This window comes from Pteropus vampyrus, unplaced genomic scaffold, assembly GCF_000151845.1.
Source record: "Pteropus vampyrus isolate Shadow unplaced genomic scaffold, Pvam_2.0 Scaffold5, whole genome shotgun sequence".
Lineage (NCBI taxonomy): Eukaryota > Metazoa > Chordata > Mammalia > Chiroptera > Pteropodidae > Pteropus > Pteropus vampyrus.
The window spans coordinates 9163677-9173928 of NW_011888786.1; the positions used below are offsets into that span (position 1 = coordinate 9163677).

Consider the following 10252-nt stretch of genomic DNA (forward strand, 5'->3'; position numbering starts at 1 on the left):
GCGGGCTCAGCCTCCTAACTCCGCGCAGCTTTGTTCCTTGGGGCCGTCGTCCCCTCCTCGCCCGGCCGGTGCCTCTGGCCCCGGGCGCTTTGTCTTCCCCCGTTGCCCCCCGCGACTCTCTACCCCCGGCCCTTTGTTTCGCCGCCTTGGGCGCTTTGTCCGACCCATCGCGCCCCGCATCCCTTCTCCATCGCCTCCCCTCAGCTGTCCTTCCTCCCGTGCCCCTTTGTTGTGCCCCATTCTATTTGGTAGCTCAGTGACCTGCCACAGCCCCGACACCAGATTTCTTTCTTTTAATTTTTCTCCTGTTATTTTTCTCATGTGTTACCCTCTCACCTTCCTCTTTGGTTCTTGATCACCCTTAGAGGCTTTGTCTTCCCCATCCAGTGGCTTATTCTCTTGGCACCACTATTCCCCTCCCATCATCGGTTGATTTATCCTCTACCCACTGGATATGTCGGCTGAACTGTCTCAGCCCAGGGGACTCCATATGGTGCTTGTACGAGCAGACAGACCCTACTGTTAGTTGTTTTTGTGGATCTGAAAGATGCGTGGGGACACTTACTTTTCCTTCTCTGGCACTCCTCCCCTCCGCACCCTTTTTCTCTCGGGATTACGCGCGCGCACCCCCCCCCCCCTTCCCCCAAGGGATTACAAGGTCTTCAGTTTTCTTCGCGTCTCTTTGGGCCCATGGTTGTTATGCTTGGAAACAGTAACCCTGGAAAAAGATCGGGTCTCTTGATTATTGCCCCCCGGGCCCTTGGTTTCTGACGGCCTAGGCCAAGGGCAGCTGTCGTAGCTTTGCTTTTGGGTTACCTGAGGGTTTTGTAGGACGGTTAGAAGGGGCGCAAGGTTATTATTTTTTTTCCTGTTAGTGTGTGAGAATAGTTTCAGATATCCACATTGGATATTCATTTGAACAGCAGTTAGTGAATTTTGATGTTACAAACTTGTGAACGTTGGGGCGGATAATTTCAGCGTTTTCTAGACTCTAGTTATTTTATCAGTGACTCCTGCTTTGTAAGAAAAAGAAGGCGTCCTGCTTGTGAATTTAATGTAAACGTTTTACTTTTTATAATCATTAGATAGTTTACAGTTATGCGCTTTCGCTCTGTAGGTTTATGAGAACCCTTCTGCCCCGTCTTTGGAGTTGAAAGCACTTAATTCTGCAGTTTCTGGTTGATGAATACTACTTCTAGACTCTTTGTGGAATGCATTAATGAAATAAAATGAAAAGACAGTTAAGTAATAGTCTTAAGGTAAAGACACTTCTGATGTTAAAGGAGTTTTAAATTGTTCAGAGTGCTTTTGTCATGGTGGTGTTAAAAGCTTGGAGTTGGGGTTGGTGTGAGTAGGGGGAAGATGGTCTGTATTTGAATGACCTGAATATTCTGGTGCTACCAGGATTTCTAGACTGAATATATAGTTCAGGAGGTCCTGCCTGCCCCAGACTAGTTGATTATTACTTTTAGAAGATATATTACCCTTAAAATCAAATAGAATATTATTTCATTTATAAACTAAAGGTCCATGTAAAGTGCTATTGGTAGAAGATATACAAGATTTAGTGTGAGGAATGTTGGCGTAGCGGAAAGCATTTTTTTTTCCGAAGGCTGTGATTAGTATTAGTAATTAGAACATTGTGATTTGCATTTTAATTAACAGAAAATCATGTTTTATGATTGATATGTCTGGCTTTTGTGAAAATTTGCACAAAATTAATGTTACCAATTAATCTTTCATCTCCCTTACATGTTCTTAGTGTATAATTCTTTTGAAGGTAAAATCTTGAGCATAGTATTGTTTCTCACTATAAGCAGAGTGTAAATACTTTAATAATGGAAGGTACTTTGCTCTGACTTGGGCATGTAAGAATGATGGCACAAACACCATGAAAGCAACTTTTACAAATCGTTTTTTTGTTTCTAAATTGTGTAAAGCCTTTATTTTGTGACTAAGTGAAAGAGTGCCTTTACTAAGTTATATCAAACAATAGTATATTTAGAAACATACAGCATGAGCTGTGGTTGGGAGTCTTATTATTATTGATGAGTAAAGCTGTAAGTTTATTGTTCATGCATATAGGGGGTCTGCAGAGAGTATATTTTCAGGAAAAAATATGAGGCTCACTTGCAGTATTTTTACATCTATTCTAATATATTTTTCTAGGTATTAGATTTTAAGCAGATAGGTTCATTTAAAAGTTACCTCTTGTCCTATACTAACATTTCTATCAATATCATTTAAGTAGCTAAGAAAAAAAATGGTTTGGGGGGAGTCATTTTTGCCAGCTGTAATTCATTAAGTCATTTTTTGGCACTGTAGATGGATAAAGTATTAGAGGGAAAAATGGTGTGTTTGAAAGTTCTTGCACATCTTAATTCTAGTATTTGGTTGTTTTTTAAAAATAAATTTTAAGAACCTAGGACTTGGCTTTAAAACATTATTTTGTATTTTGCTTTCTCCTAATACCGATTTTCATGTTATTTCAACTAGGGGCAGTATTTTCTCATGGATTGGCTAAAAGTTGTTATTTTTGGCATCAGGTTTTGTGATTATTTCCAAGTTACTCTACTTCCCCTGGGCCAACTTCCTAACTATGTAGTAAAACGGGAATTGTAACAACTTGCCACATCTGCACAGGATTGCTGTGCTTTAAGATTTGCAGAGGGCATCCTTGGATGAAAGGTGTGTGGTTAAAGTCTAGGAATTGTTACTGAATTAAGCTAATGTGAAGTAGGTCATATTTTATAGGAAGTCAAGTAGGAGGTTATGAACTAAGTTCTTGGCAAGTCACAGTGGTGATAGTGGGATGAAAAAAAACCCCAAATATGTATTATAATTTGGGTAATAAAACAGACATATCTTCCCCCACAAATTTAGAGGGAGAGGAATAAGTAAAACAAATTACAGGGTGGTGTATGTGTGTCGTATAAGAGTTGAAGGTCTGTCAAACTCAAATGTAATAACATTGTAAAATCGTGGGATGCTTTTCTACTGACTTGTTTTCTGCATGTAGTAGTATTTAAAAAAATACCACAAAGTGTTTTCACTAGACTCTGTTCTGTTAATAGTAATGATTAATTTTCAATATACCTTCTATTTTGAATGCTTTATCATTTGTTCTCAAGAATATTTTCTAACATCTGGTACTGTAATTTCAGATTTGCATTTGGGAGACACTGTAGATATTTATTGAACAAACAACACCTGTTGCATATCTATTCCTGGTAGGTGATATCACATCCCAACTAGTTCCTCAAGCCAGAATTCTCACAAACTAACCATTTATATTTAATCACTAAGAACTGATAATTTTCTCTCCTGAAAAATCTCTTGAATCTGTTTCCTTCATCCTCATTGCCACACTTTATGTTCTCATTACCTCTCACCTGGGTTACTGCAGACGTGGGCAGCTTCTTTCTGCTTCTGGGCTCGCTCTCTTTATCCATTTTCCACACAGTCTTTCTAAAGAACAAATCTGATCACTTCACTCCTTAGTTACAAAACCTTTCAATGGCTCCCCCTAGCAGCCTTCATTAAGAGAGGCAGCAGAGAGTGGATAGTTTATGAACTCAAATTGAGGATTTAATTTGAAATGGGTTCCATTTCTGTCTCTGCCACTTAAACTCTCTGTAACATTGACAGATCTATCCTCTCCTTGCCTCTTCCATCAATTGCAAGATAATTATTCTTAGCTCTGTGGGTTGTTGTGAAGATTAAATGCAAGAAAATGTTTAGTAGGATGCCTGCCTGGCTGACACATAGCAAGTGCTCAAAAAAATGTTAGCTAGCATGGCATGTAAGTCCTCTGTATCTATTTTATTTACTTTTTCTCCAGCGGAACTGTTTGCCCTTCTCTCCCTTCATATTCAGTCCTCCAACCATATTTAAGAACTTGGAGTTCCCTGCATGGGCTCAGCAGTTTAATTTCTCCTGTGCTGGAAAAGTGCTGGTATTGGTGGGTTATTATTTAAGACTTAGGTCAGGATATTCTAACCAGATCCAGCTGGTTTTGGTGCTTCTCCCGCGTGTTCTTATAGGACTTGATGTAAGTCTCTTGGAAGTGTCATACTAAATTGTAATTGTCACATCCAAAGGCTATTAGTTACTTGGTGGTAGATATCGTTTCCTTAATCATTTTTATATTCTTTTAATCAAAAGAGTATTTCGCATATGATAGGGGGACTCAGTAAAAAAGTTTTTTGAGCAAAGGATTTAAGTGCTTTGAAACCTTGATGTAATATGGTTCATGTAGGCAGAATTTGATATATTCAGGGAATGTTTTGATTCTGTAGGGAATTTAATTGCTGAAGTACTCAAAGGAGTTCATATTTTCAGCTACAGGTAATCTCTTAACCCCTAAGAACATTATAGCAAAACTCTAGGGCAAAAGTTCCTTTTGGATTATTAGAAAATACTGTATTGTTTTTACAAAACTGACAAGCTTAAATTGCACATTTTTTTAATGGTTGACAAGTGTTGCTCAGATGGTTTCATTATTTTAAAGTGTTTTAAGTATTTAAATGCATAAGGATATACATTAAATCATAAGATACATTAGACTGCTTTTTTGGGTGATCCATGCCATTGAACCAAATAAGTTGATAATCTTGAGAGACTCAGGTCTTGTGGACAGATTACTTATAGATGATTTCTCCAAGCTTCAGGTTCTACCTCTATAAAATAGGGAATGATAATGTTATGTATTTATCTGCCAGACACATTGTGACTATCAAGGTAAAATGTATGAAATTATAAAAGTCAAATACAACAATTTATAAGTCATTTGTAAATAGTAAAGCATTCTATACAATATTTTAATTATAACAATTGGTTTCTCCTAGTAACCTTTCACAGGCAGGGTTCAGGATGGACTTTTTATATTGCAACCTGTGGTTTGTGGGTCATGTTTTAGGAAGGCAGCAGTGTATTTAGTGCAGAGGACCGCAGCCCTTGAAATATGTGCTTTGGCATTTTGAGCAGACATACTTGGTAAATTACTGTTTGACCACAGATGTTGTCATTGAGTCACCCCCAACTTTTTTGGGGTCTACTTCTTACTGCTTTCTTCTCTGCTTGGACAGCTGTAATAATGTAGGAATGTTGAATGCCTAACTGCTACCATCTCTCAGACACCCTTAGGCCTGGCATAACACCATGGTGTCACTTATGCCTCATTAGGCCTGCTTCTGCCCCAGGGAATGCGAAACGGTATCCTAATGGTGTGAAAAGGGTAATGTATTTCCTAAACATAACTTACTATGGGGAAAAGCAAGCATCTGAGGCAGCGGTTCCTAACTTTTTTGGCACCAGGGACTGGTGCTCCTGTGAGAATCTAATGCCTGATGATCTGAGATGGAGCTGAGACGGTGATGCTGCTAGCTAGCACTGGGGAGCTGCTGTGAATAGAGATGAATCTTTGCTTGCTTGCCTGCCACTGCTCACCTCCTGCTGTGCGTTTCGGTTCCATACAGGCCATTGGCTGGTACCGGTCTGCAGCCCAGGGATTGGGAACCCCTGATCTAAGGCACTCTGGCTTGGTTTGTATAATTGGTAGTAATCTATATAAATATTTGTGTATATTTGTTGTGTTGAGACATTTCATGATGATAAGCATAACAGCTTTTCAGTCAGTTGGTCATGTTTATGGCAGTCTTGGGAATATTTACATTATTTTAAGTTTACAGAAAGGAGAAGATAGAAACCACTGCTTAGGTACCCTAAGTTGCAAAAGCCTTGCATTGAAAATGCTGCAGCTGTTGGATGTGAGATAGAATACACTAAAAAATCAAGTTGACCCTTTTAATTCTTTTCCCATGCTACCTTTTATATATTTAGAACTTTTAATTTGGTATTAGAGCTAATGTTTGTGTGTGTGTGTGTGTGTGTGTGTGTGTGTGTGTGTGCGCGCGCGCGCGCATTGTTAGGTGATAGAATTGTAAATGAATAAGAATAGCTTTTCATAAAAGTTTATATAACTAGGAAAAATGTTTATCACTTTATAAAATCTTATTAATGTGGTAAAGATTGTGTTCTATAACTACAATATTAATTGGCTTATAAAGTATAGAAACAGTGTTGTGGATTTTTAAAAATTATTATTATAAACATCTTATTTTGGAGCTAGTCTTGCTCCATACAGAATATACTAGCTTTAAACTGGTTTGCATAATTGGAACAAGTGTGTTTGTTCCTTTTTTGGAAAACTGCAGACCCACTAAAATCTTGCTTTATTTTGCTAGCATGCTTTTTTTTTTAATGGATTTCATTTTTTTTGGAGCAATAAATTGAGGGGAAGGTACAGAGATTTCCATGTACTCCCATCCCCTACATATAAATAGCCTTCTCCATTATCAATATCCCCCAGCACAGTGGTACATTTGTTAAAATTGATAAATTTACCCTGATACATTATTATCTCCCCAAGTCTGTATTAACATTAGGGTTCACTCTTGGTGTGGGTGCTTTAGGTTTAGACAAATGTATAGTGTATCTGCCATTGTAGTATCATACAGAGTAGTTTCACTGCCCTAAAAATTCTCTATGCTCCACCTTTTTATTCCTCCTTCCTCTCTAGCCCGTGTCAGTCACTGAACTTTTTGTCTCCATAGTTCTCAGCACATTTTAAAAAATCATTTATCTTGGTTTGAGTGTGAGAAAATTTTTCATTCAAAAAATTACGTAGTTCTATACAAAGCTCCTGATCCACACACCAACTGGAGGAAGCAAAAACATTGAGGTCCTCAGACACAAAGGAAGGGTTAAGGAAATGAAAAGTATAACTATGCTTTTTAGTGGTTCTCCTTAGTAATTGTTTTAATAACATATTAAAGAAAAGTTGTTGAGCACTTTATAGGTGTAAGATGCTGCTATATATTGGTCTTAGAAAGATGGCTAAGAAATGGTCTGGTGAAGCTCATGATATAGTGGAAAGTACATGGATAATTATGAGAGGTTCTGAGTGCGTGTTTGTATAATGATGGTGCAACACAGAAGTGTGAATGATTATCTTAATTGGAGGAGAGTTATAGAAAACGTGAGAGTTGGTAGGGAGTGGTAGAAAATTAAACTGGAAAAGTGGCCGGAACCTCTTAGAGGATCTTGAGTGTTAAGCAGAGGATTCGAATATCAATCAGGGATATGGGGGGCAGTGTCACTGACTGTTTTCGAAGAGGTGAATCTGGATATAAATAGGGCAAAATAAATGGAAGTTGACAGAGACCACAAGAAAAATGTAATTAAAGTCTTATCTCAGTGGTAGGCCCGGGAATAGGAAAACAAAGGAGCTCTCTCTGAAGCAGGGTGGCACAGGGAGCTTTGGAATCAGTGCACTATTTCCAAAATAGATCCGTGTCTAAGTCTTGCCCTTGTCTAAAAAAACGAGAGAACATAATATACTTCATGGTATTGATGTGAGGATTAAATGAGATAGGGGAAATAAAATGCCTTGGTCAGTTCTGGAAGCTGTAGATGCTCAGTAAATAGGTCCATTTCCTCCCCCTTTCTGGAGTAGAATGCAAAGGATAAGATGGGTTGGGGCAAGTGTGGATAAGGAATGTGGGAGAAAAACAACTGAACAATTGAAACCTGAGTGATGAAGTAATTAGAAATGGGAAAGTCTGAGGTGAACAAGTATAAGAGAACCTATCTAAGTGTTTTTGTTCCTTTTTGCTTTTAAATAAATGCCGAATACTTAAGTTTGTGTACATCTGCTGTAGCATTTAAAATATTTCTGCAATTACATAAATGTACCTATTGATTATTTGTCTGTCTGTGTGCCTTCCTGTCTAATCTGTCAAGTGCGTTCCATAAGGACAGGATTAGTATTTTACTTATCTTGCATAATTATGGAACAACTGCTATGGGCCAGAATGTTACCTGCTGGATGACTATGACTTGTATGGATTTAATAATATATAACACTTGCCACTAGGTGGCGCTGAGTTAAAATGATAAGGCTGCTATTCAAGCATAGGTTGGTTTTTTTCTATGTAGAACCTCTGGAGAAACTGATCCCTGGATTATTATGCAGCTTTCTGCCATTTCTGGACTGTACTTTTTGAGATGTAATATGAAACATATAGCAAATAGAAAATTTACTTAGTGTTAAAAAACAGAAAAGCTTATGCCCTGTAGAAAGAAGCTGAAGGGAGGCTCAGTGAAATTCACAAGTGACCAAATTCCCCATCTCTGTATTTAAAATGAAGCCTGATGGCTAGATTTTAGGCCATGGTTTTTGTTAACACTGTGGATTGCTTTAACAGAGGAGACTGGGAATTTGTTTCTTACTGGCTTTAATGATAGGGCTACTGGGCTATGATTCTTATGTTCTCTTGTTTATATTCCAGGTATATTGTACTTTCCTTGTTGTGGAGTAACATACCATAAAATGTAACTATATCCTATAACAAATGTTACAGAATTCATTAGATTCAGTAAATTTAAGAGCTGGGAAAGACTTTGCTAATCCTATGTTATAAAGTAGCCAGTCATTTAAATTTTGGCACAAGATAATTTACAGTTAGCTAATGGCTGAGACATTCAGTGACTGAGATGGGGCTAGTTCCTGTTTTGATTTTGGGGAGAGATTTATGTTGCTCTTACACTCTTTCAGCTGCCTTTTAAGTTACATGCACTTGGTTTAAAAAAATTTTTTTTCTGTTTGTGGGGATTTAGGCCAAGAATATAATCTCAGTCTCAGGCCCAAGCCTGGTTGGTAGAGTGCTGTTACCCGTATTGCTTAATAAACCGTCAGCCTGCCTCTTCTTTCCTCCTTTTCTGTTTTCCTGTTCTTGATGCTGACTGTGTTCTTTATCTTGTATTTCTGACTGACTAGGGTGGCCTCTTTGAGAACACATTTGTTCTCACTGCACACCTCCTCACCCTCTCTGCTTTAGTGGCCCCTCCCTACTCAAGAACTGCCTAGGTTCAGTTACCCTTGGCTCATTCTAGTTCTGCTACCTGCATTAAATTCCAGCTGTCTTGAGTTTCTAAAGCCTCTGGAAGAGAAAATGGAAGAATGGAAAAGATTGAGGAAAAAAAAGACCGTCATACGGGGAAGGAGGCCAGAACTTGAAATTTTATACTGAAAGATGGGTTTGTTTATGATGAACCTGATGATTTTCATAGTGATTTTTTTTTTAGTTTTTGTGTCAAGACAGTATTACTTTTTTGACTATGGAATTATTAAATCTGTTTTATATGTCATCTGAGTTTGTCCAAAAGCAAGTGAATTAAGTCTATTTCAGCATTTTGAGGATAGTAGTGATAGTTTTGGTAATTTACTTACAGTTTATAATGAGTGTCATTATTTGATTAAATGAATAGTACTGAATTAGTGGGAGTTGCTGCTTCACTGTTATAATGTTAAAAAAAAAAAAACCTGGATAGTTGTAGCTTTCAACGGTTATTTTATAATTATTGGTAAACAAGCCATTCTTCATCCCAGCCTTCCTCCATGATGTTCAGCGTGATGTGTACATTTTACATACAGGATTTAGTGGCATTTGATTCACTTAAACCTAGTTTCTTAGCTATAACTCCTGGAAGTTGTCAGTTGGTAAATTAACTATCTTTTATATTACATTAGAATATAAATTCATATGGTAGCATAAGTGTGCTGTTGATTTGTTTATTCATTTCATTTTTTGTTTGTTTCTATACAGGGAAGTGACTGTCTCAATGTAGAAATTTTTCTTAAGGGTTAATATCATCTGTAATCACTCATCTTGATTATTTTTTTGATTGGAAAAATGTTATAAGAAACTCAAAAGTTATTTAAATATATCATGTAAAGTGAGCCACTGTATAGTCTTCCACCAGAAAAATTAACTACTGCTTATAACAGTTGGGAATATGTTCTTTCAACGTGTTTTTTTCCCTAATGGGAATGCTGACATTCTATTTTATATTAAAAATGCAAATAAATTAGTAAACATAATATTAAGGGGATTGGAGAACCGACATTTCATTGAATATCCACTGAATTCTCAACTACAAAGTGAGGGAGATGGTATCTCCATTTTATAGATAAGTCTGAGAGTCAGAGGTTTAGTAATTTAACTCATTTATACAGCTTTGCTTCTGCCTTTGCCATTTGCACTGCCCTGTATGTACTGATAGAGCTTTTGTTTAGCTCTATACTTGAGGTAATCTCCTGAAAGTTTCCAGGCTCTCTACCAAGTGGCAGGACAGTCTCTGATATAAGTCTAATGCAAGGCTTTAAGGAAAAGGAGACTATATTCATCTC

The 10252-nt window shown here is 37.5% G+C and overlaps 1 protein-coding gene across 8 annotated transcripts in view; it reads left to right on the forward strand.

Moving 5' to 3' along the window:
* Nucleotides 1–10252, forward strand: part of RBPJ (recombination signal binding protein for immunoglobulin kappa J region) — a 96456-nt gene that overhangs the window by 577 nt on the left and 85627 nt on the right. The window lies entirely within an intron of this gene.